Consider the following 26,950-nt stretch of genomic DNA (forward strand, 5'->3'; position numbering starts at 1 on the left):
AGAAACATGACAAAGAGGAAGAGGACTCCCCAACCTTCTGGAGATCTGAGGAGGAGATGGCTGCAGAAGCTGAGGCACTGCGTGTTTACTTTCAGGTAAACATCAAATACTTCACCTTCACCCAGATTTCCTGATGAGCTTCAGAAAAAGAAAGATGATGGCTGGGAAGGAAAAGTAACAGCACCAATGTCTCCCCAGGGGAGACAAAAGATATGGAAGCTGTGTGAAGACAGTCCTGACCCGTGTGTGGTAAACTACCCACCTGTTGCCACTGTAGGCACTGACAAGAGTCTGGAGAGAAAGTCCTGAGATTTCCAGGATCTTGTGTCCTGAAACAAAGAATTGGACCAGGAGCCTATGGTGACTGGTAGACATAGAGGTAATTTATTAATAAAGAGAGCACTCCTGAATGTGCAAGCAGGCCAGACAGCTGGGGAGGCTCCTGGCTCTGATGAGCTCAGCAGCAGAATGGTTAGCCTTTATGGGCCATCTGGGTACCACCAACCTCTCTGGCATTTGGAGTTGCTCACATAATTCTCACTACTATACATTATTATAATTGGTTTATTTTATTGTTGATCTCTCACTATACTTCATAAATTAACCTTTATCATATGTATAGAATAAAGTATATAGAATACTGGGTACTGTCCCTTGTTTGGGGCACACATTGGAGATCTTGGACAGAATCCCTTGCAGGTTAAAAGAAAATTGCTGTATACTGCTTTGATATTAAATGAAAGGAAGCTCAAGGACATGTGCATTAACTGGCCCTTCTCTCCCCTGTCTTTCTTTTAAAATAATTTAATTACTTAATGACCCAGAGTGTTGTCTCCTCTAGTGTCCTGTTGCCAGTGCTTGAAGTCCCAGGCTAAAAAGAGCACACTGAGGCCTCCTTCCAAGTGTTTGCAAATGTTTGTCACTGTCACAGAAAGAATTTAGAGATAGGACAATGAAAGGTATTAGCTGAAGCAACATACTTAAAAGGGGCTGTGGACAGAGGAAATTTGAGAAAGCTTGTTTGATGAGCAAGATTGAATGCAAGGGAAGATTATTCAAGAATTAAAATAGGAAATTCAGGAAGCAATCAAGATCGCCTAGAAGAGTTTTACCCTTTCTCCTCTCTTTCTATGTAATTTTTGGATGTGTCATAGAGGCAGAAGCGAGCAAGCAATTTTATAAGACTAGTGACAGGATGGTCAGGAAGCAAAGGATATTTGATGTCCTCAGTAGGCCATGTTGCTCTCAGCCATTATGGTAGCCTTGTACCAACCTACCAATGGTTTCTGCCTTCCCTGTGCCTCCCTGGCTCCCATTTCAAGCAGGCCACTGCAGCCAAGTACCACAAAGCTCACATTGTTCCATCACACATTTATCAAGTCTGTATTCCTTTGCCTGAAGGAGTACAGAGAAGTGTAGCAGAAGCTATCGGTCAGATTTTATTTTTAACCTTTTCCACTGTTCACCTTCTCTTCTATCTGAAGAGAAAGGATTGATAATGAACACCAACCTGTGGGCATGACTAAACACTGTTTTCTATTCAATTCCTCTTCAGAAGTCTAGTGTATCACTTTGGAATGCCCTGTTGAATTGAAGGTACCACATCTTCAGGCATAATTTATTAGGCTGAAATTGTTTTTCTGAGCTTCCTATAAAATGGGTGTTTTCAGGTATAGAGGTAAGAAAGCTCTATGCTTTTATGGAGGCCTTTGTGGAAATGTAAGGATCAACCTCAAAATGGGTCGTCTGCATACATTAAGATGTTAATTTCTAACTCAGTTCTTACATGCTTCTGCCCTGAGTCCTGACTTCACCTGTCTTCCAAACAAATTCATTTAACTAGCAAGTATTGCCAGAAAGACTCTGTCCTAGGCAGTCATACAAACCATTAGGCACCATGCTTCAACACTGTTTTCATAAACTAAAACTTGCATCCCTTTTTAATGGGCTCTGGTTACAGACTAAATAAATGACCTACACAGCATCCTGATGTGGAGACCATGACTAGAGAAAACACAGTAGCCACTGCTAATGATGTGATGAAGGAGGAATTAAATAGAGGGTCCTTAAAATTTATCAAGAGCATCACCAGTACCTGCAATACAAAGGGACTAAATTTACTTCCCTCTAGACTTCTGGTCCTTAGCTTAGTGTCCTTAGTTATTTGACACTAGCCTCTTTATTTTCAAATTCTATTTTTATATCGAATTTGTATATAGTGTTATTTAGACTAATAATGCAACATTTAGATTTACCTGGGCTTGAGAAAACTATCTTTTGCATATGTGAAAGGAAGATGAACTTGGCTTCCCCAGACTTTTCTGATAATACTGTCAGCAACATATTCATCTTGGGCAGGATGACTTGAAAGACTTGTTCTGTTGCTACTCTGCAAAATCTTGAAATTCCCAAGAGGCAAAGCCAGAGATAGGATGGGGACCTGAGAGGGATGACAATAATCAATCATTCCCGAGAAGGCATAAAAAAATCCTATTATAAAACCCAAGCTGAGCCATGTTGACTTTCTGTGCTCAGTGGTATAGGAGTGACAGTATTCACAATGCCAACACAGTTCAACCCACTGGTATCATGCTTAGTTGTTCCACTGCTCACCGTTCTAGCCACTTCATATTTCCTCCCCCAGCTCCAACATCACCCCTCAAGGAGTCTTTTTACTCCCTTAATGTCCTCCCTGGTTTCCTTGGAAAAAGGACTTTGTCCTCTACTGCTGAACTCCTTCATTCTCCAGCATCCATCTTTACCAAAAGGAACCCAGGTTCACAATTGACTTTCTCCACTTCCAGGCTGGTTCAAGTATTGATTCCTACTAAGCGTCCCTTCTTCCTTGTTTCTCTGCCATCTGACCATGTGCCCAATATGACCTTGGGTGGGTCCAGTGTTCATTTAACCTCATTCCTCTCTCCCTTGCCCTATAAATTCCTCACAATTTCTCTTATCTTTGTGTACGCTTACTTTTATTTCCTTGATTCACTTTTTGCAGTACATTTATCTTGGCCTCAGTATAAAAGAGAACACTGTTTTGAATTAGGAGTATAAGCATAAATAGAAAAGAGATGCAGAGCTTAAGAGATGCTAGCTCTCTGTAGTTGCTCACCTACAACTACCAGGACTGAACTCCATTCCATCTTCTATAAAGGGAGGCCAATTACTCTTTGGCTTAAATTTCATCACTAGACTGACACCCTGCAACTCCCTACTTGATATATTTAGAAATATTCAGGGCTGGAGAGATGGCTCAGCGGTTAAGAGCACTGGCTGTTCTTCCAGAGGTCCTGAGTTCAATTTCCATCAACCACATGGTGGCTCACAACCACCTGTAATGAGATCTGGCGCCCTCTTCTGGCCTGCAGGGACACATGCAGGCAGAACACTGTATACATAATAAATAAATAAACAAATCTTAAAAAAAAAAGAAATATTGAAATAATCTCTGAGAGATTTAATATGATTCCCACCTTTGGAAAAATGTACAATGATAATCAGAATTCAAGAGTAAGCTGACTCTACACCTACTCATCCCAGAATGTGGAGAAGATAAAGTCCATGAAAGAAAACCAGATTCATTCCTTAGCCATCTGGATACAAGACACCTTACTGTGTCCCAGGCTGATTAAGTCTATGCAAAATTGTTGCTTCACCTAGAAGACTGGCTTCTAGGAATTTCTTGACCATTCTACTTGCTAAGAGTCTATGTTAGCCTTCAAAGAATTTCAGAGAATGTAAACACCTCCAGCCAAGACACCCTATATCTATAGGACAAATGAACCTCCCTGTTGTCTTATAAAGTAGAAACCCCACTCCATGTTTTCTTTATGCAAAAACTCAGACTTAATTCTTAGCATGGCAAGAGCTATTTAGAACCATACAGTTAAATTTTCCGAAAACCACACATGCATGCTCAAGCTCTGGCAGTCATCAAGGCAACAACATTAGCTTACTCATATAGAGGAATTTTAAGTGTCCTCTCATGTGTTCCTGCCAGGTAGATGGTAATTTAGCCTCATTCTTTATCTCTTTGTTCAACCAGAACACAACTAGGTCACAATTTCTTGGGCAATCATGAAAAGCAGACACAGCTTTTGCTGTGCCAGTGAGTCAGGAGTTCAGTGGTTGCTGGGTGATGCTATAGCTGTCTCAATGCCTGCCTGACAGATCCCTGATGAGACTGGACTCCTCCCTACCTGAATGAATGTATGCATTGGCTCCCTGAATACTGAACTGATTTCCAGGATGGACTTTGTCGTGTGACAGTGAATCTGCATCTCTTATCCCAAGCTTGCCTCTTTTCTGGAGTGTGATGATTCTCTCTGTAGATATTTAACACTTGGATTTGCTGCCTTTCTCATTTTAATTCAACAACATGTATGCCAGTATGGATGGTGCTGCCTTCTCCTCCTCCCTACTGGAACTGAGAGAAACATCACCTCCCAATTTCAATGGGAAGTCAAAGCAGGACAGGTTTCCGCACTGTGTTGTGTCAGCAAGATAATTTGTAATTCATTACATTATTCTCTGTGTATGTCTTTATTTATAGATAATTGGTTGCGTCTCATTTACTTATAAGAGTGCAGTGCAATTTCAAAGCAACTGAGTTTGCCCAAAACAACATTATTAGTACTTACAGATGTACTGTCAAGGGAGATTTTGGCACCAGTGCTTTTTAAAAGCCACTGTAATTTCAACCACTGGACAATCACCGATTGTCATGGACGGCGAAGGCAGACAAGATGGGACAAGTCTGCCTGTTTGTTCTTTGCTCTAGTCTGCAAAAGATGCCCTTTAAAACCTACTCCACCAGCCCCAGAGAGGGTCTGCCCTTCGCACAAACAGCTTCCAGTGAGAAAGACTCAAGGGATTCATAAAAGGATTCTGGGGGAAGAGGTAGCCTTGAACTTCAGCTTGCGGGATTTAGTCTGGATTCCCATGAAGAGGAGGTCTCACTAACAGTAATGAAATTGTTTGCCCATCCTCCTTCAGTCACCCCCAATTGATATGAACACAGATTTCCTTTAGCATGGTGAGTAAGAGACAATTGTTATTGTTTGTTTTCTTACTTTTTATCTGTTTGGGGGCCTGCCACCTGTAGTTAGGAATCTTAAAGAGTTTTGTTAATAAAACTCAAACCCGAGGCCAGTTATTGGGGAAGATCAGAGAAGCAGAACAAGCCACAGCTATCTCACCTTGCTAGTTCCTCAGGTGATCCTGTTTCCTCAGGCTGGAAGCTTCTGAGTCCTCCTCCACATGAATCTCAGCTGAACTGTGTTGCTCCAAAGCTTAACTACATGCTTTTTCCTCTTTAGTTCCTGGTCCTCACACCTTATATACCTTTTTCTTTCTGCCCCCACTCCCTGGGATTAAAGGCGTGGGTCACCATGCTTAGCTGTTTCTAAAGTAGCCTTGAACTCAGAGATCTGGCTAGCTCTGCCTTCCAAGTGCTGGGATTAAAGGTGTGTACCACCACCACCCAACTTCTGTTATGGCTTACTCTTCCCATTTTCTAGCCACCATTTCTGGCTCTGTTCTAGTGGCTGTCTGTTCTCTGACCGCAGATATGTTTATTTTGGGGAACACACAATATTTCAGGGAACACAATACCCACCACAGCCACCCATTTCCCAAATAAATCACATATGGAGGCTTATTCTTTTTTTTTTTTTTTTCCACAGAGCTGAGGACTGAACCCAGGGCCTTGCGCTTGCTAGGCAAGCGCTCTACCACTGAGCTAAATCCCCAGCCCCCAGAGGCTTATTCTTAATTATGAATGTGAGGCCTTAGTTTTGCTTGCTTCTTGCCAGCTTTTCTTAATCTAAATTAACCCACATGTCTTTTGCCTCTGGATGTTTACCTTTCTCTATTTTTGTAAACCTTTCTTTCTTATTCCATTGCTGGATGTGTAGCTGGGTGGCTGACTTCTGATGTACTCCTCCTTCTCTCGCTCCTAGATCTCCCTCTCCCAGATTTCTCCTTCTATATATTCTCTCTGTCTGCCATCCCCACCTATACTTTCTCTTGCCTCACTATTAGCCATTCAGCTCTTTATTAGATCATCAGGTGTTTTAGACAGGCACAGTAACACAGCTTCACAGAGTTAAACAAATGCAACATAAAAAAAAGTAACACACCTTAAAATAATATTCCCCAACATTCCCCCTTTTATTTCTAAACACAAATGAAAGGTTTTAACTTTAACATAGTGAGTCTTTATACAATAAGAACAATTATCAACTAAAGATTACATTTCCAATGGACTGAATTCAAATTCATCTGTATCTGGTAAATTTAAAGAAAATATTCTATAATCTATCCTATCTTAGTAAATCAAATTTTTGTACCTAATTTGCTTTCTATCTTATCTAAGGAATACTGCAACTATAACTATCTAGTCTTCAACTCCATCAAAGGTCCCCAAAGGATATAATATTATTTAAGTAAACAAAAAGTATATTGCAAACAACTTCCAAAATCTCTAGAAATAATAGAGACATCTGACTGCCTGGACAGTCACTGAAAATTCCTCTGCAATGTTAGGGCACCCATCTTCAGCCTACAGACCCACAGTATCTGGCAGACTTTTCAATGAAGCAGGAAATTCAAAAGACTGTCCCGCCTATATTGGCAAAGTTTGTCATTCACTTTCCTTTGTGTCCTTCAGCATGTTTGGCAGTTTCTTCTGTGAAGCAGGAACCCTGAAGTACTATCTCACCTTGTTTTGGAAAAGTTCAGTGGTCACTGTCTTGTGGGTCCTGCATGTTCAGTTTATACAACATACTGTCAAGCATTCCAGGCAAGAGCAACTTCTTGCCCAAATGGCTAGCCTTGCCACATTGAAAGCAAACTCCATAAAGATTTACTTTGATGCCCATTATCTCTGAAATAAATTGGTTCTACCAGGAGCAAATATGTCTCATTACTGTGAAAAGCCCTAAGTTAGCAAACCATTTTTAGTGCCATATTCTGTAGGTCTTTGAAAGGTTTGAAAACCATCTATCTATCTAAAATATATCTCTATATGATCTGAAAAGCATACCTAACATGTATACAAATTTAATTGTTATAAATATTTAACCTATGTTTCCTGATTATCCTATATAGTTTATAATAATAGCTTGCAAAAACTAGAACTTTGCCCTACATTTCCAAATAAACTGCATAGGCACAATACCTGAAACAAAAAATAGAAACATTACATACAACATGCAGTAACAAAAATAACCTTAAATTTTTATCAATATACAAAAAATCCCCTAAACAAGTGTAGAAACATATATACAGTGTAACAAAATTAATTTTAAATTTGTATCAATATTCTGTATTCCCTTAAGTGATAACAAACATCCATAACTCACAAAATAACCCCAAACCACTGACAGTCTCCAACTCTTGGGAATGTGGGCATAGTTTTTCTCTAAACTGCTTCCTATTGGCAGTGGGCAAAGGCATCTTTAGGGGTCCCTGAGAAAAATTTGAGAATAATGACCAAGTCCTGGGAAGACCAGAAGTAACCTTTGTTGATAGATAGCACCTGCCAAGATTTAGGAGGTCTCCTCTGATCAAACTTGATCCATATTATTCCTGAAGGAATCCACAACCTCTCATCTCCTGTGGGAACAGAACTCTAAAGCATCTTTGATTTCCATTTGACAAATACTTTTTTTTTACTTCTTTTTTAAAGTTAAGACATTCCTAAAGTATCTAGATGGGTTCAATTAGTCCAGTTCACAACCTCATGTCTCTCAGCAGCTATTGTTTCCTTGTCAGCACTCAAAAAAATTCAAAATAAACACAATAACATACAGGATGCAGACTCCTTGTGTATTTCTCAGCTTACATGGCCTTTTTCTTCTATATTACTTTTATTGTGTCAAAAAGACTATTATTTTTTTTAAACTATTTCTTTTTTTCTATGACTGTCCATACCCTTTTTCTTTCTTTTAAGCCTACACTCATTGTAAAACACACTGGAACTTATTTAGAGAGTTTTCCATCTGGACCTCTTTTACTGCATATCTTTTAGCCTTTTCAACCATGTGAGCAAACCTTTAAACTGCTAACCTACACCTGAATCCTCCATGACTCTTTCTTGGCTCAGCCTTCTTCTTAGATCCTGAGAGCCTAAGGCTTGTGCCCAGTCAGTGGTGCATGAGCAAGAGCTGTATTCAACCTTCTTAGAGCTCTAAAATGCCAATGCTTACATGGTGGCAGGCAATTTTACTTAGTTTTTTGTTCCCACTTAACTGCTGGCTACTCAAGGGCTCACCAGGAGGCAGAAACTCTTAAAGGAGCCATATTCCTTTTTTTCTTCTTTTCTTTCCTTTTTCTTCAGCTTTCTCAGGCTTTACATGGGATTATGGCATACATTGGCATGCCTAAATGTTGTTTTTCTGCTTCTATGGCCCCATGTTGGGCACTGAAATGTTGTCTGTTTTCTTACTTTTTGTCTCTTTGGGAGTCTGCCCCCTAGCTCCCCAAAAAAATCACACACAGAGGCTTTTTTTTTTAGAGGCTTATCTTTAATTATGAATGCCCAACCTTAGCTTGGCTTGTTTCTTGCCAGCTTTTCTTAATCTAAATTAACCTATCTGTCTTTTGCCTCTGGGCTTTTACCTTTCTCTATTTTTATATACCTTTTTTTCTTACACCTTTGCTTGTTGTGTAGCTGGATGGCTGGCCCATGATATCTTCCTCCTTCTCTTGCTCCTAGATCTCTCCTCTCCCAGATTTCTCCTTCTATTAATTCTTCCTGTCTGCCAGCTCTACCCATCCTTTCTCCTGCCTATGAATGACTATTGGTCATTCAGCTCTTTATTAGACCATCAAGTATTCTAGACAGGCACAGTAGCACAGCTTCACAGAGTTAAACAAATGCAACATTAAAAAAGTAACATACCTCAAAACAATATTCCCAACAGACAATGCCTCTCTTAAGAGTAAATATTTGAATATGACCATATTTGTGTCTATTTACCTTCACCTTGTCAGAAAAAGACACAGTCGGTAATTTAAAAGAAGCAAGAAAAGAGAATTTTTACTATTTCTTCATAGTCCTTGCTTCTATTGGATCATGCAGCCAGCCCTCTTCTCCCTTTTCTTTGTGTTACATTTCTAGAATGTGCTTTCAATTGCAAGGTCATGAAAATAGACCAAGTCCCTGGAGCTTGAGAAAGATAAAACATAGAATCATCAAGAGTAATCCAATACAATGTCCCACTAAATGACTTAAGCAAAATACCAGGATAGTCACTCTTTTAAGTTGTTATATGCATCTGCATGACCATCTATACCATATTCAAAACAGGCTTTCATTTTGTTTATTATTTTGCTTAGATCCTACTTGGACCAAATAGTTTAGTAAAAATATTTCTATAGGCTACTAATGGCTACAAATTGGGGGTATAAAGGGGGTGAATGGGTTGAAGGGTAGGGCGAGGGGTGGGGTAAGTGGCTGACTTTTCTAAGAGGCTGTATCTCCACCCATAATAGAAATGGCTAGTGTCACAGGTTCTTTTTTATCTTTGTGAGTTTTGCAACAGCACTTGCAATCAACAGAAAATTATTTTCAGGAAAATAGGATCTAGTATCAAAAAATAGCTGTTAAGTTTTAGGTTGGAAAAATGGCTTGCTGCTTTTCCAGAGAATCTGAGTCGGGCTCCCAGCAGCTCACAAACACTTATAACTCCAGCTCTAGGGTATCCAACACCTGCTTCTGGTCTCCATGGGCAGACATGCACACACACACACACACACACACACACATCAAAATTTTAAAAAATAGAGTTTCAGACTTTTTACTTGCATCTAGTAAAATGGAAATATAGTAAAACATATATCCCTATCTCCAGAATGGATGGCTGTGCATTAATCAGCATACTCTGCTATGTTACCAAACCTCCTCAAAGAAAACCGTTCAGTCACTAGGTTTTCCTTTCTCTTCTAATTTCTCTCTCCTTTGACAGTTCTCTCCTAACAATGTGTGAGTTTTGTCTTTCCCTACCTCTGTCCTTTCTAGCAAAATAAAGAGACTTCTGGAGATCATGGGAGGTTAATATGAGGAAAAACAATGAAAATTCACATTAATAATCCTTGACCTCATCACATAATAATAGCTAATTTTTTCACTTTATCTGTTCCAGTGCCTACAGTGTACCTCAGCTACCTCTTCCATATTAATTTCTGCATCATTTGGGCATGCATGAACATTACTCAAGTCATCACATAGCTGTTCAGCCTGGATTGTCCAAGCTGGATTCACCAGGAAAAGTAGTGCCTCCTGGTTTTAACTCTTCTCCAATGAGGCAAAATATAGCTCAACATATTCAGTTCATGAATAGTGGGTATTGCAAACTGTGAGTATCGTACATATGAAATTGTCCTCTGACCATAACTATGGAAAAAAGAAATGGTTCAATAGGTTCATCAGTATAACTAGGAAATTTAAACCTAAGCCCAAATATACGTGTTGTGTTCTCTTTTCTCCCTCCAAATGCTTTTGCCCTGAGGAAATTGAGGCAGAATGTTTTTCCTAAGAAGAGCAGTAGTGATACAATGACAGTGAGAGGAATGGACCCACATTTTCATGTAATCTAACACCTAAGGAGACAAATCTCTGCTTCCCCCTCCTTCTTTGCTCCTGACCTGGCTCTTTTGGTCCCACACTACAGTTATCATAGAGCAAACCTTGAGGCTCCTACAGAAACCTCATGCAAGCATTTTAGAAAGAAGAGTAAAGAGGCCTAATGACAGTTAATTCCTCTTCTAGGGCAAATGTGTTGGTCTTGTGCTCTACAGGGAACATTCTAGAAGATACTTTGAAACAAAATGGCTGACACATGAACATCATAGTTTTAAAAATACATCCTAGCCTGGCCCTGGCCCTTTCTGAGACCATGCTCTTGTTTTCATCATAAGTGAACAAAAACATCCCAGGCACTCTAAGATGAAAGTCTATGGTCTGTAGGGTCATACCCAAGTTGTCTGCAGTTTGAGGTTTTACTTTCAGCAAAACATTAACACTAAATGTATTCTCTGGAAAGATAACTCTTTCATTCTTCAGTTTGCCCATCTGTGAAATACACTGATAGAGAAAGCACAACGCACACTCCCTAGGACTATTAGAAGAGAAGAAAAGAATGAGACATGAAACTATTATGCCACTGTTGTAGGTTATTGTTTTTCATGTTATTTAATATTTTGAAGATGACAAATTGTTGGTGGGGTTGGTCATAAAAAATTGGTGTAAATAGTTATTATATACTAAAAATACAGAAGGGAGAAGTCTTCAGACTACCAACCAGGAAAAGAAAAATAACAAACTTGTGCTTCTGTTACTAATTCAAACCTCCTACTATATTCAACCTAAAAAACTATACAGAATATCTAGACATAGTAGAGGTACTAACATAGCAAATTTTTGCATAACCAAGAGGACGTGGGAATCCATGGAGGTGAGCCCAGCACATGGGTTGCTTTCCCACTGAAGGTATACATGGCTCTTGGAGAGAAGATTAGATTTAGAGGTTGTGCATGACTGAGTGCTTACTAAACCTCTACAGGTGAATAGGATGCTAGACATCCAGCAGTATTAATTCCCAGAGTAAGAGTGAGCCAGATGGTAAACCATTCCTTATACTAATTTGGCCTAATCATCAGTACATATGAGAAAGTCTCTGTCCTAAAAATTAAATTCAAGTCATCTCAAATTCCTAGTCCTTTAATTTATTGGCATATATATATATCTTTCTGAAAGACTATAACACCAGCACATTATCTTAAATTATTTTTACAGTTTGTTGCCAAAAGAATACCTAGCATGTACATTTGTGTACTCATGCATAAACACACCAAAAAAAAAAATGCCAGGAATCCTCTGCATCTGAATTCATATACTAAGATCCCAATTACTGTGTGATGGTATTAGATGGTAGTTCTTTGGTGGGAAATTAAGTGAGGATGGCATCCTGAGTATGTGGCCTCCATGATGGATTTAATAGCCTTACATTGTGACTTTTGGCTTGTCTCTCTGTGCTCACTTGAGAAGATAGCATGAAGAGGCTGACTTCAGGACAGGAGAAGCAGCTCCAGAACAGGTGGCCTCACTGCTGGACTGCTTGTCCTCCAGAACTGTGGGAAATGGACTGTCATTGCTGAGCCTCCTGCTCTGTGGTATTATGGTATTTTGTTACAAATAAGTGACCAATCATAGTTTATATAAAAATTGGAATTATCAGACACAGATGTTAAAGCAACTGTTTACGTTGTTTATGGATAGAAAATGTAGAATGTTTTAATTTAATTTTGTTTAATTTAGCAGAAAGCTGGAATCTATTTTAAAAATCACAGATGTTACAAAGTTTTTTTTCTAGTTTCAAATTTTTCATAGATTTTTTTCATGGTTGGATAAGTGAATTTAACTTTCTGGGTATTGAAGTAGAAAGTATTAAATAAACAAATAAATAAATAAAATGTGATTGGTATTGAAGCCCCATGGTTGAAAAAGAAAGTACAATATAAACAAACAAACAAACAAATTAATTAATTAATAAATGTGATTGATATTGAAGCCCCATGGTTTCAGAATGGCATTCTAACTGTATAGATGCTTATTGGGATTTATAGAATTCTGGACAGGGTGCATGTTTTGAGTGGAGTAATGATGTGCTGTTGCTGTGATAAAGTACCCCTCAATGTAGGCAAGAAGAGGTCTATTTTGACTAATGATTCCAGAGGGATAAAGTCCATCATGTCATGGAATGCATGTCAGTAGGAGGCAGTGGCAGGAAGCTAACTGATGGAGTTTTTATTTATACATAGGAAATAGCAAAAGATACCAGGAAGTGGGGCAAGGCTATAACCCCTAATGATTTATTGCAGTAGGCTCCATAACCTTCCTTTAGGTTTACTGTACCACCTGGGAGCAAGCCTTCAAATACAATAGCCTCTGGAGGACATTTCTCATCCAAAGTGCTACAAGTAGCTTCTTTAAAACCAACTATATGATACTTTCATCTGTGAGTTAAATTATTCAAGTTTTAATAAAATCAAATTAAGTAGAAAAAGATAATGAAAATGAAAGTTCTTTATGAAAGGCAAAATGGTGACTCAAGCTACATTTTTCTTAAGCAATAGAGTATTTTTATCAAATAACATTTCACTAAACACCCATAAAAATTCTTTTTTTTCCTTTTTTTTATTATTATGTGTTTTAATTTTATACATCAGCCATGGGTTCCCCTGTCCTCCCCCCTCCCGCCCCCACCCCTACTTTCCCCCCAGGGCCTCCCCTCCATTCCCATGTCCTCCAGGACCAAGACACCCCTGGGGACTCATTTAAACCTGGTGGATTCAGTACAGGCAGTTCCAGTCCCCTCCTTCCAGGCTGAGCATGTGTCCCTGTGTAAGCCCAAAAATTCTTATATGATATGAAAAAGTACAAAATAGAATCAATATAAATTGAACAAATGCAAAAGCATAATGAATAGATTTAGTAGCACATTTTCATAAACATGATTGTTAGTGAACTCAACCATGGGCCATGTGAAGGGAACAGTACAAACCACAATGAGGTAGAGAGACAAATAAGAGAAAATAGAATGAAAAAGTCAAATCTATATTTTTTTACAAATCCAGAGTTTTAGTGGAAAGCATATTTTAAGAGATAATGCCTGAGAAAATTTTCAAACTATAAGGCAAAGGCTGAGTATTCTGGTTCATGCCAGTAATCTAAGCACTAGGGATACTTGGATAGGAGAACAACTTGACTATAGGTGTTCCAGATCATCTGTGAAACATAGGGAGATCCTGTTTCAAAAGAGTGAGTACTAGGGTTGTAGCTCAATCGGTTAAAGTGCTTGTCTAGCATGCATACAGTGCTGGCTTTGATCCTAGCACCATATAAAATCAGATATGGTGGTACACTCCTGTAAATCTAATACTCAGGAGGTAGAGGCAAGAGGACCAGAAGTCCATGGTTATCTCTTTCAAGCTAGCCTAAGATGAATGAGTCAGTCTGTCTCTGTCTGTGTCTGTGTCTGTGTCTGTGTCTGTCTGTCTGTCTGTCTCTCTCTCTCTCTCTCTCTCTGTATATGTCTATATGTGAATTTCAAAAATTCAAGAACATTTCTAAGCCATAGTAGGGAATGAGAGGAATCCATATGAAGACATATCATAATAAAATTTGCAGCAAAAGTGTAAGAAAGCTTTTAGATTCAAGAAGTGTGTATCTTCAAAGGCAGCAACAACAACAAAACTATAAAAATTAGTAGATACAAATATTCTGCCAGAGCAGGAATGGAAATGAAAGAAAAAATATTTTGCTGCCCAATTACTGTATGAGTTGCCCCACAAACGAACCAAAAAGGAGCAGTACAAAAATAAAATGTACAGACTAATGGGAGGAGATAAAGCCCTAAGTGATGCCAGACAGATGGAAGACAGACCCACATAGGTTATGTGTTCATACAGTTAGGAAAGGATAATAAATATTGATCAGTATGACTTCTGCATTTTGGTAGACTATCAAATAATGTCTTCCCTCAGATTAGTCAAGAAAAAAAATAAGAGGATCAGCTCAGGGGATGTGAATTACATTACAGATGAAAATACCATCTACATAGATACCAAAGTTCTGGGAAAGCTGAAAGGGAATTTATAAGTAATGGTGAAAGGTTGTCAGTCTGGGATTGTCAATGGCATCAAAATAATCCCTGTTGACATTTGTACTATAAAATGTGCTCAAATTCCCAGCATATAATAAATGAGAAAGAATTAGAGATGAATAAACCTGTCATTATTTGTGGGGAATATGATGATATACTCACAAAATCCCAATACTATATGGAAAATTGATTAAAACTGATCAATAGATTTAGAAGAACCTGTAAAAATAAAAACAATATACATGGTTTCAATTTCTCACCTCACAATTAGAATGGAAAATATTTTAATTTAGCATTTATATTAACATCAAAAATCAGGTATTTAGGAATACAGTTGTGCAATCTTCTAAACAGAAAACTATAAAATATTAAGAAGCATTAAAGATGAATTAACTAAACAGAGAGATTAATGACTGGTTTTGTGAAAACTTCCTTTTCTTCAATTGCCCTTTATGTTCAGTGAGATACAAACTAAAATTCCCATGATCTGGTTTTGCTGAAAAGCACCAAGTTGATCCTGAACTCTTTGTAGAAATATAGTCAGAAAGCCTAAAAAAAAAAAAAAAAAAAAAAAAGAAAAAAGGTTAGAAACACTCCATGGCTTATTCTACAAGATATCAAGACTTATTTATTACAAGGCCACAAGACTTAAGCAAGCAAGGTGTTACCACAAGTCTAAGTAGATTGATGGAATAAAATAGGAAGCTGGATGAGATGAACCCTTGATTTATGAGGAAATGATACCATATGTCTCTGGGGAAAAGGAAAGTCTTTTCAGCAAATGGTTCTAGGAAAATTGCATATCCAGGTAGAAAATTATTGAAATGAAGCTCTACCTCACATTGTATATAAAGGTTGGATCCAGGTAAATTTTAATTCAGAATGTGTGATATAAAGCACTAAAGATTTTGAAGACCATATAGAGATTATCTTCATGATTGTGCTACAGGGAAAGATTGCAACAAGGTACCAAATTATCTTTAATCTCAGCAAGAAAAGGTCAAGAAATCAAACTTAAGGAGGAACTTGAACCCTCCACACCCCCGATAAGGAATGATGAAATAGTCCATTGTTAGCAGCAAAATGTAGCTTATAGCAGAATGCAATGCCAGACATGCTTACTGCTGTCATCAAAGTTTCTGCAGACAGACTGTATCAAGTGTTTGTAGGAATATGGAACAACAGAATCACATAAGCAAACACAAACCCTGTGATTGCCTTCATTTTACGACCTGAAACCAGGCAACTTTATATTCTAGTGCTTACAGATACTCACTGTGATGGGGAAATTAGAAAGGAAAGCATGGAACAAAGGTCAGGCCCTGTGCATGAGGTGGGAAGAGGAAGAGGTAATGTGGACTGGGGTGGGTGGGGGCTGGCAATATTCTATTTCTTGCCGTGGGTGGTAGATAGGTATTTTAGTTTGTTTTGTATTAATTCTGTTAATCAGATACAAGCCATCTGCAGTTTTTCTCTCTGTGTGTATTATATTTCAAGAAAAAGAAATAAAACAATAGAACAAGTGGGAAAATAACAACAACAATAATAATAAACAGGAAAGGAAAGGAAGAACTTGGTGTAATTGCTGTCTAGGTACTCTATTGTTGCATGATGGCTTAAGCCAAAACAAGAGAAAAATTTTTGCAGGGCATCTTTGCAGATACACTGCTAATACATAGAGAGTTGACCACCCCACCTGGCCACCATCTTCCTTGACTTTAAGAAGCTACACTGGCCGAACCTATCATTATTTTTTAAAGTAAAGAATGGAGACCACTACAGAGAGGACACTTTACTAGTAGTAGTAATAATTCTTAATGATTTCACTTAAAGAGAGCTTATTATTAACAACTTGTTCTAAGCACTTTGTAGACTTAATCTTAAATCCCTCAGTGACTCTCCAGTCTTCCTAGGCTTTCAGATGCCGATATAGAAGCTGAAGGCAGCTATATGACTTCAAGAACTCCAGAAATTTGAGATTCAGGCTGTCCAACATCAGAGTCCATGTTTAGCCTTCACAACAAAATTTCTGTGTCTTTGGAGAAACATTTGTCCATAAAGAATTCTGGCTAACTGAAGACTAGACTTATACAGTGGAGCAGAGGAGCAAAATATAATATTTTTTGCTTCTTCACTAACTTCAGGAAGCCAGCATTTGATGATTCTCATGCTGGAGGCTTCCTGTATGTCACTTTAGCCAACCATCATAGCCATTTGTTTGGAATATAGTGCTGCCTCAAGTCCCCAGGAACAAACTTGAAAGCTAACACTTCATTAGATAACCAGGAATATGCCACGTCTAGTTAACATTGATGACAATCTACTAGATACTGCATTTTTAAGTCAGTGAGGACTCCCAGGGGCTCCATTCAAGATCTTTCAGTAAGACAGAGTGTCTTGGAGAATCTTCTATTTTTCTTGGATGTGAAAACATGTAGAAGAATACTGAAAGACTTAATCAGAGAAAAGGAATGGAATGGAACACAGGAGAAGTTTGATTTTGGAACTACCAATTCCATATGAAAAACACAGTTCTAGAATGTGACCCCAGCCAAGCCAACTAGAGACCTTCCCTTCCATGGATGTATTAACACAGCACCATAAACCTCCAACTAGGTTCTTGACAACTTCAAGCTCTCATCCCCCTCATCATTGGGAGAAATCAAAGGCAGGTGAACCCTCCACAATGAAAGGAGCCAAGTAACTAAGAGGGGAGGTCTAGTGTTATTAAAAAGGTGGTGTGTCACTTTTTATCCAGGGGGAAATCTGACATTAGGATATGTTGCTTATTATCAAAAGATTCTTTGCTATATCAAGGGCATAAATGGCTATTTCCCTAGGGATAATTTTAAATGGAAGGCTCCATAACTCAATCACAAACTATTTTCTGATAACTCATTTCAAGCCAAATATAGTGTTAGGCACAGTAGGTCAAGTTATTCCTTGCCCAATAAGAGCAGCAATAACTCAGAGTTAGGGAGAAGCAGTAGGGTGAACACAAGAACAAGAAACTGTGTACATGGGCCCTGGGTAACTCACCAGTACACTGTTCACAACTCCGATCCAACTGACTTCTTTCTTCTGTTGTTCCATAAACCAGTTCATTTTGTATCAATCATGTCTCTCTACCTCTCTCTGCTCCCCCTCAACTCCCATTACATGCCCTTCCAGAGCCACTTCATAATCTAGGATTAGTCAATCAATTTTGGTAGGTATTTAAGAGGTTTTCTTTTTTCCAACAGTGGGTGTCAGTGCATTATGTGATAGATCATGTAATAATTAAGCATTAAAAGAGCTCAATTGAGGATTATTTTTGCCCCCAGAAACCTTTAGTTCAAGGATGTCTAAAAGAGCTGGTAGATGGGAACTGAAAAAAAAAAAAGAGCTGGTAGATCATTTTCATTCCATTAAGACAGGCAAAAATGATTTTGAATACAATTAGATGCTCTCACCAATTTCCCTCTACTAAAGCTCTGCATTTTGCTCCAATGAAGTAAAGTTTAGAGTTTCTGGCATTTCAAACTGCAAATTGCTGGTGTGGTGTTGCCTTGAAGAACTCAAGGCTTGTACTGGTGCTCAATTCATCTTTTAATTAGAAATAATGAGCCTGAGTCACAGCTCCCAGTAAGGGGAGCTTTCTAGAAAGCACCAGCCTTGTCTCTGAAGAGCTCTAAGGAGCTGGCCAAACTCTTCCCCCTATATTAGCTCATGCCTCTATGGGTTCTGCAAAATTTGGAGTTATCATTTTTTGTTGAGGACCATGCCTACAGTGTAAAGCTGCCTTTGTCCCTGACATTTTCATGACAGTCTTACTGGCTTAACTCTCCTCAAAGATTTGTTGTTGATTCAGAATTTCTTAAGAGCTCATGTATGGTTAGCTTCAGCTTCTCTAACTCAATGGAAGTTTGAAATAGTGTAAGCATTCAAAAGAAAAGCATTTTCTGAAAAAAAAAAAATCTAAGAACTCCCTCATTCTGAGTAAGATTGGATTCCTGAATACTGCAATTAAAAATACCATTTCTTTATATAGACTATCATGTATAAGCTGTTAAATCTGACTGTTAAAATAAATATCTCTACTTTCTAGCTCACCCAAGGTCACCCCAGAGAAAGAATACATTAAAACAGAAAATATAGTTAAAATCACTATCCTTAAATGGAAAGCAATGTCATAATCTTCCACCACACTGGAGATACAGTCAGGGCTAGATCACATGAGGCCTTGGACGATGGAGCTTAAGGTTCCATTTTATGCCTCACAGCAGTCCCCACAATGTCTCTCCTGATCTTCCTGTTTCTTGCTGGTACAGGATCACATCAAGCACTGACCTACTCCAGGCAACCATGACGCACGGTCACCCTTTTTACTAGAACAGCCTCCCTCCCTTCTTTCCTCCATTCTAGAGGGACGCAAAGATCAACCACTTAGAGACATATTACCCAAGTGCCCAGTTTAAGGTAATGTCCTATTCCCTGCATCCCTGAACTACAGCCTCCCTTGAATAGGGAAGGGGGACCCCATGGAGGGAAAAAAGACAGCGTTGGCTCTGGTCCTTGTCTCTTTCCCTGTAGATGGGATTCTAGATTGGTGCAGGGCATATTTACTTGAACTTTTGTATTCCCAAGGTAGTGATAAGGTCCTGGGGGAAAATAGCCCTTAGGTCTCCCAAATGAAGCAGTTATCTTTTCTAGAAATAATACCACCTGTAGTTGTAGTTTTCCTGCCTGGCCCACAGTCAGGACAAATCTCTCTCACCCGTCAGGCCCATAGATGCTTAGACCCAACCAAGTAAACACACAGAAACTTATATTGCTTACAAACTGTATGGCCGTGGCAGGCTTCTTGTTATCTACTTCTTCTATCTTAAATTCACCCATTTCTATTAATATATACTTTGCCACGTGGCTTGTGGCTTACCAGTGTCTTTACATGTTGCTTGTCCTGGCAGTGGCTCGCAGTCTCTCCTCTGCCTCTCGCTTCCCACAATTCTCTTCTCTCTTTTCCCATCTATACTTCCTGCCTGGCCACTGGCCAAACAGCATTTTATTTATACAGAGCAATATCCACAGCAACCACCAGCCTTAATGCCCTACTGAGAAGTTTAAAGATGGGTGTATTTTGATTGTTGTCTTGCAGAGGAAGAAACTTTGTAAGTGTTACAGATTTGGTCTAGAGTTCAGAGACTAGAGTTTCAGGAAATGCAGGTGGTGTGAAAAAGTCTCTGCTCATGTTCACTCATGTTTTATTCCAGTTTTATACCCTTTGTCTTTTGTAAAAAATAAACATTTTCATTAAACAATGATTAACTGTGGGGATGTGACCTCAGAGGCCAGAAGTTGTTGGATGCCCTGGATCTGGAGGTTGTGAGCTGCCCAGCGTGGATGGTGAGAACAAATAAATGACAGGGGGAGATGGCATTATATTGCCAGGGACACATTCTTCAGTCATGAAAGGCAACAGGAGGCCTTGATGTGGCAAGGGACACAAGCACTCCTAACTGAGTAATCTCTCTATGCCCCTCACCTGTTTGGGTTTTGGTTCCAGGATGGATTTAATTATAACTTAGGCTGGCCCACTTGTGAGTGATTGAGATAGATCAGAACTTAACCCACCACCTGCTCAACATCAACAATTTAAAGTTATCTTTTGATTTTTGTTGGCTGTCTTGATTATGGTAATAGGCTTTAATCTATTAGTCAGGGGATTTATTTGTGTTAAAATCTGGACTCACAAGGAAAAAGAACACAATTTCACCTACACTAGCTCTTTTGAATAGTGAAGAAAAGAGGGTGGGGAACCACACCCATTAATCAATTAAAAAGTGCTGAAACCTTATAAACTGTGTGATGATTCTTGAGTGGGTGCCTTTTATTCAGCTCCAGAGTTGAATACACTCCAGACACAAGTACCATTAATTAAATGACATGCTCAACAAACTTTCAGAGCCATTAATTATCAAAGGTAGCCTGCTCCATGCTTGGCTCTAAACTTTAACAGAAGAACATGAGTTAGAGCTAAAGAATGTGCTGGAAGAAGGTCACCCCCAAAAGCAACACCAGAAGAAGCTATCAAAAAAAGTAAATGATAAAGCATGTGTGCCTTTTAGCTCCTTTTTGCCCATTGCAGAGCCTGAAAGTGTTTCCCATCATAGGGAATTTCTCAAAATTAGTTTATCTCCTGCAAGATACAAGTGAGTAGAAAGTAATCCTTCTTTCATTTTGACCAGGTTGCAGAGAAGTGTGATATCAGCAGAAGATTTGGAGACAAAGTATATATTCTTCCTAAGTCCCAAGGAAAGGATGGGGTCTTTTAGGGAGAGTCCCTGCTGGGCATGCTGCAGACATGGGGACAGAAAAAGGGGTAGAAATAGTCAGCAGCAGACAGAGCTTGGGTGCCTGTCTAGTAGTAACAGGAAGTGCTCAAGCTGTGCTGGGAATTTCCCAACCTGTTCTGCTTCCTAAGCCCACCACCACACTCAAAGAAGATGCCATTACATTTGCAGGGGAGACAACCCTAGGGATGCCAGCATATATAACTCAGAGCTCCAGGCTTGCAGGTCTTTTTTCTTGTGCATTTACAATTCTTAGAGTTTGATTCTTAAAGTCCATGGTCACTGTCTAAGCAGGGGTGGGTGAACCTTGCTGGAGAACAATTGTCTTCACCCTGCTTCCTGAGAGGCTTAGCCCTGCAGTGTCCGGAGCAGGATTCTGTTTTTTATGACCCTGCAGACTGGGAAATGGACCCTATTGAATAGGAAGTTAATTAGCGCTTCATCATCTCAGGAAGTGGTGTTATTAATCAGCATGTGAAACATGCTACAGAGGAGTAATTTGGAGTCTGACAGCATGTGTGGAAGTTGACCTGCTCTCTGGATTTAATCCTCATGCTGCTGAGTTTCTAACAGTGAACCTGGGGTAACCCTTTCCTATATCTCGATGGAAGTGTAATTGTACTGTTTCGGGAATACTAATCAGAGCAGATCTCTGATCCTTGGCATCTCTCCATCAGCATTTCCTTTACCCACCTACTTTAATGCATTGCTACCAATGACTTTGGGGCTACATTTTTTAAAGGCCAGTTTATTAAGAAAAAGCTGAAGAAGAGATGTCAGGGGGCCTGCCCTTAGAAAATTGCTCACCTTGTTTTGATGTGAGCAGAATGTCTTTCTAGCTGCTCCGCTTACCTCACTAGCCTGCTAAAAACTAAGATTTTAGAAGAAGAGGCTTGTTAAAGAGATTTTTATGTGCGCCTCTCAGAGCTCTGTTATTGGTAAATGTGGTACCCTAATCTTAAAATTATTTCTGGGCCTGAGGAGATGGCTCATTCAGTACTTTCCATGTAAGCATGAAGGCCTGAGTTTGGATCCCTATTACTCATATAGAAATCTGGGTGCAGTGACATGCGCTGCAATCTCAGCAAAGGGGCAGAGATGGCTCACTGGATAGTCAGAATTAAGATAATTGCTGAGATCCAGTTTCAGTGTGTGATACTGCCTCAAAAATACAGTTGAAGGGAAGTGATTGAGGGAAATCCTGGCATTGACCTCTGTTCTTTGTGTACACACACACACACACACACACACACACACACACACACAGAGAGAGAGAGAGAGAGAGAGAGAGAGAGAGAGAGAGAGAGAGAGAGAGATGATAACAAACCATTTTTGTCTCAGCCTTGGTAAGAAAGCCAAACAGACCATGTCATTAATCCTCATTGGGCAAAAATCACTATATGCAAAGATAGCAATGGCCTCAGTCATGTGAGTGAGGAAAACAAATACTCTTGCTAAACCCTGTCTTCAGCAGTATGAACTCGTTTTGTAATGCAAGCACCAGTGAGGAATGGAGATAGGTGAGGACCTTGTCACAATCAAGTCTATTGATTCCCTTCCACAGTTTTTGCACACTCTATATCAGTCAGAAAGGGCACAGCACAGGCATGTTTCCATCTCCCTAGGTAATTCCAATATGCAACCAAGTGTGGAACAGTTACTATAAAGAGGAGGAAGGACAGTTGGGATCTGTAGTCCAAGCCTTCCCCTTATACACCTGTGGGCAACTCCCATCAAGGTTCACCTACAGGAGAGACAGCAGTTTGTCATTTTGGCTTCAGTGTAGAAGAGGACTTTTGCTGGGCAGAGCATGCGGGGTTGGAATAGAGGAGACTAGCTTCTTCATTGATACACCGGACACAAAGGTGTTGCCTTCAATGCACTCAGGGGGCATGGAGAAAGGTTTCCTGGAGCTTGATGAATGTATCATTACAATCTACAATGTCCCCTAAAGGCCCAGGGGCTGGAAGCTTGGTCCCCAAAACTGGCATCATATGGAAGTGATGGAACCTGGTGAGGATTCTGAATAGTCTTTGAGCTTACTAGAGACTCTGGTCTTTTTTCTCCTTTTTGCTTCCAACTCACCACATAGTCTTACTGCCATGGGTCAAAGCAACAGACAAACTCTCCAAAACTTCAAGCCCAAATAAACCTTTCAACTTCATACATTTTTTTGTCTTATGAATCCATTACAGTAATGGAAAACTGGCCAACATGATGACAGTTGCGCATTCAGGAAGTCATCAGGGTTCAGTTCAGACTCCCAGAGGAACAGCCCATTGGCACCCATGATTTTACTGTATCCATAAATCACACAGCAGAGCACAGGGGAATTTCAAAGACTTTCCTGTGGGTTTCACAGGGAAATGTATGTAAAGGTTTCTATAGTCTTTCTCGAAAACTTTGATGATGGCCTTCCATAACACATTTGAATTTCCTTTCCAAATCCAAAGCTTTCTTCCCCAAGTATCTCTTATACTATGAGAACAATGGGAAATTCCTCCTGTTGCCTTTCATGACTGAAGAATGTGTCCCTGGCAATATAATGCCATCTCCCCCTGTCATTTATCAAGCTTATTCTTGAGGAAGGGGGACAGAAAACCTGCCAGTGTTTCTACTAAGAACTTAGACATAGTTGAAAATTGGGGCACGCATGTCCCCTGAGCTTTTTGCCTGCAAAAGCCCATGGATATAGTCTGCTCATCTGACTCCTTGTGATCAGAGTCCTAGCATCACTCTGCCTAAAGCATTTTTACAAGTGGGCTAGAAGCATGTCTTGTTTACTTATCAGCAAATCCCTTGATTGACATCATGGGTAAAATGTAAGACTCTACCGTCAGTGGTGGAGGTGACAGAAGGAAACAGGAGATCTGAGAATGTACACACTGTTTTAGGTCCATTAGAAATGGGGAGATGGGCATGCCACCACCTGTACTCTGCACAGCTTTCACTGCTGAGCTGAGTGCTGAGTCTTTACTAGTTACAAAGATGGCAGAAACAGTGCTAACATAGCAAGAGAGGGAGACCCACAGAGGGGAGCATTGCAGTACTCTAGGCACATTTGTGGGCGCTTTATGTAGACCCTACAGCCCTACTCAGTGTGCTCACCTCACCTCAGGCCCCGCCACAAACACACATCTCTCCTCAAGCTCTACAAGCCTACCCCCAGTGTTTGGGGTATGACATGTAGATGCTGATTCCCACGAGGCTCTAGACCAGCTATGGAAATGAAGCTACCATAGACACAGCATCGAGAAGCCAGAAGGATATGTGGAAGCTAAAGTTGTGTGAAAGATGAGTTATAGACGCAGTGGTAGTGATCTGGCGGGGCCTCCTGTGTAGAGAGGGTATAGGAGACTCAGAGAACACAGAGTGGGACTGAGATGGGGGTGGTGGCAGTAACATGGGTCACAATGTTAAAAATAAAACTGATAGAAACTTCTAGGACATACATCTCCCCTCGACAGGCAGGGCAGAAGAAAAGAGAAGGCACATCCATTCTCAGACCTTCACAGGTGCCTCTGAAGATGACCCGCATCTCCAGATAAGACAAGCAGTGCTAGGGACACCCATAAACTGCCCAGGGTCATGTGAGAATAAGATGGAGCCCTTCTCTGGAGGGTAAATGGGAGAGTTCAAATCCCCAACTTTCCCACCTTCTTTATGGTACACAGCCCTGATCAGAGGAAAGTGCAGAGTGATCCAGGTTAGAAGAGACTGCCTCTGTATATTGATCCCAAAAGGCCTACATATCATTACACAGAGCTGCTGTACCCTGTGCTCTCTGACTTCATTTATCAACTTGCAGAGAATGGATTTCCTGACTTACAAACCTTCTCCTCTATATGCCAATGACCAATATTTGCATTCTCACCAAGGTGGGTTTGAATGGTTCTAAAGCCAAGACAGTCTTAAACGGAACTCTTGAAACCAACATGGAACTAGCCCTTCACACCCAGTGTCCTGTGTATGTATCTTTGTGCCGCACTAAAATCCACAAATGGCAAACCAGACATGAAAGACAGCTTAATTCTCATCTGGAATCTCGTGGAAACACTGAGGGAGAGCCTGTAGTTATGGCTCAGAAGGTATGAGCACTAGCTGCTCCTCCAGAGGGCATCAGTTCAGTTCCCAGCACCCACATAGGCTACTCATAATTGCCTATAACTCCAGTTCCACAGGATCCAACCTCCTCTTCTGGCTTCCTCAGGCAGCTGCATACACATGCAATGCACATTTGCACAAGCATGTACTTATATGTAAATAAAAACAAGATTTTTGAAAAAGAAAACTCTTGAGAAGTCTGTGATTCATGACAGCATTTCTCAAAATCTCTTCGTTTATCACATCCACGGTGACTACCCAATTCTAGCATCTTTCCCCCTAGTCTTCCCCAAATTTTAAGAAATAAACTCATTCTTCCTTCCCACTCCTACTTTGCTTTCATTCCGGCGGTTGCTCTGCTCCCAGCTACCATGCCCTGCCATCCCAGTTGCTAGTCACACCCATTTACCAAGGCCAAGAATTGAAGTGAGAGGGCTTATAGCTGCATCGAAGAAGGCAGGGACTGAGCACCTGGGTTTAGATCTAAACTAGCTTGCTATACCACCGAGAGATTTCTTATTTTCTTGCTAGATAAAACAGGACAGCAGCACAGCAGGGGGAAGTTATTCAACCTTGTTAGTAGAATCATTTCAGGCCTGACACATATCTTTTTTTTTTTTTTTTTTTTTTTGGTTTTTCGAGACAGGGTTTCTCTGTGTAGTTTTGATGCCTTTCCTGGATCTCGCTCTGTAGACCAGGCTGGCCTCAAACTCACAGAGATCCACCTGGCTCTGCCTCCCGAGTGGTGGGATTAACAGTGTGTGCCTCCACCACCCGCCAACACATATCCTTAAGTTACCTTGGCCATTGTGTAAAACTATCTCTGCCAACTACACAGTGCTTTAACTGTTCCCCAAATCTGGATGCCAGACTCTTCACATTCCCCTGGAAAGCTTGTTTTGAAACAGATTCTTGGCTTAGATCATCCTATAGATCTGATGACTCCAAATACAGGGGACAGAGTCCAGAAGTCTGTGTTTTAAAGCTTAGCAGACAGTTTAGACAATAGTAATGTTTGGCATGCCCTTCTCATGTAGTACATACAAGTCTGAATTGGTTTTCTCTGTATATAAGCTTTGAATTGGTAATGTGGAAACTTAAGAGTCCATTCAGCTGACCTTTAGTGATGGGCAAAAGGCAAACAAAATGCATGGACTCAGAGAATTAGTGTAGCCATCAAAAGGTCTAAAATCATTTATTTCACACAGCTCACCAATACATCAATATCATCTCCCATAAAATGTTAATGGCAATCTAACAGATTAACAGTAAACAAACATATTTTGTTTATTGCTGTGCCTCAAAACAAATGCTACTGGTTCTAACTAAATGTCTGTTTTTATGTTCTGTCGTTTCCAGGCATGAAAGTAACTCAAACAAATCCTAAGGCATACGGAAATGGTCCTCGTTCTTCTGGACTCTGCAGCATTGGAAATGAAGCTGAGCATACTTTATTATATCCCACAATTCTGCAGCTTTTTGCAAAGCATTTTATTGCACTTGTGGAAGCCACTAAGGTTATGTTTCAATCACAGTGACTGACAGGCTAACTTCACAAACAGTAGCATAGACTGTCTGCCACAGTTTCTCAGTTATATACTTAGAATAGGCCCTTTTCCAAAACTGTCCCTTAGCCTGGATGAAAATAAAGTGATAGCTAAAATATTTACCTGGTGTTGCTGGCTGACTTAAAAATTGATATTTTGAGACCTCCAAAAGGCCTAACTGAAGAAGTTGCTCTTTTGGAGCTAGTATGTTTCCTGTGAGCCAAAAGTTGGATATAGTAGAGATGAGATTCAGAGAATTTCATTGCCTGGGTAAGGTAATAGCACAGAAACCATT

General features: G+C 39.9%; 1 long non-coding RNA gene across 1 annotated transcript; it reads left to right on the plus strand.

Annotated features, from left to right (window-relative positions):
• On the plus strand, positions 1–26,777 carry LOC118591627. The gene is made up of 2 exons (XR_004945948.1): positions 1–95; positions 26,468–26,777. It is a non-coding gene; the product is annotated as an uncharacterized LOC118591627 (long non-coding RNA).
• The last annotated feature ends 173 nt before the right edge of the window (positions 26,778–26,950 follow it).

Source organism: Onychomys torridus, chromosome 9 (assembly GCF_903995425.1).
Source record: "Onychomys torridus chromosome 9, mOncTor1.1, whole genome shotgun sequence".
In the NCBI taxonomy this organism is placed as follows: domain Eukaryota; kingdom Metazoa; phylum Chordata; class Mammalia; order Rodentia; family Cricetidae; genus Onychomys; species Onychomys torridus.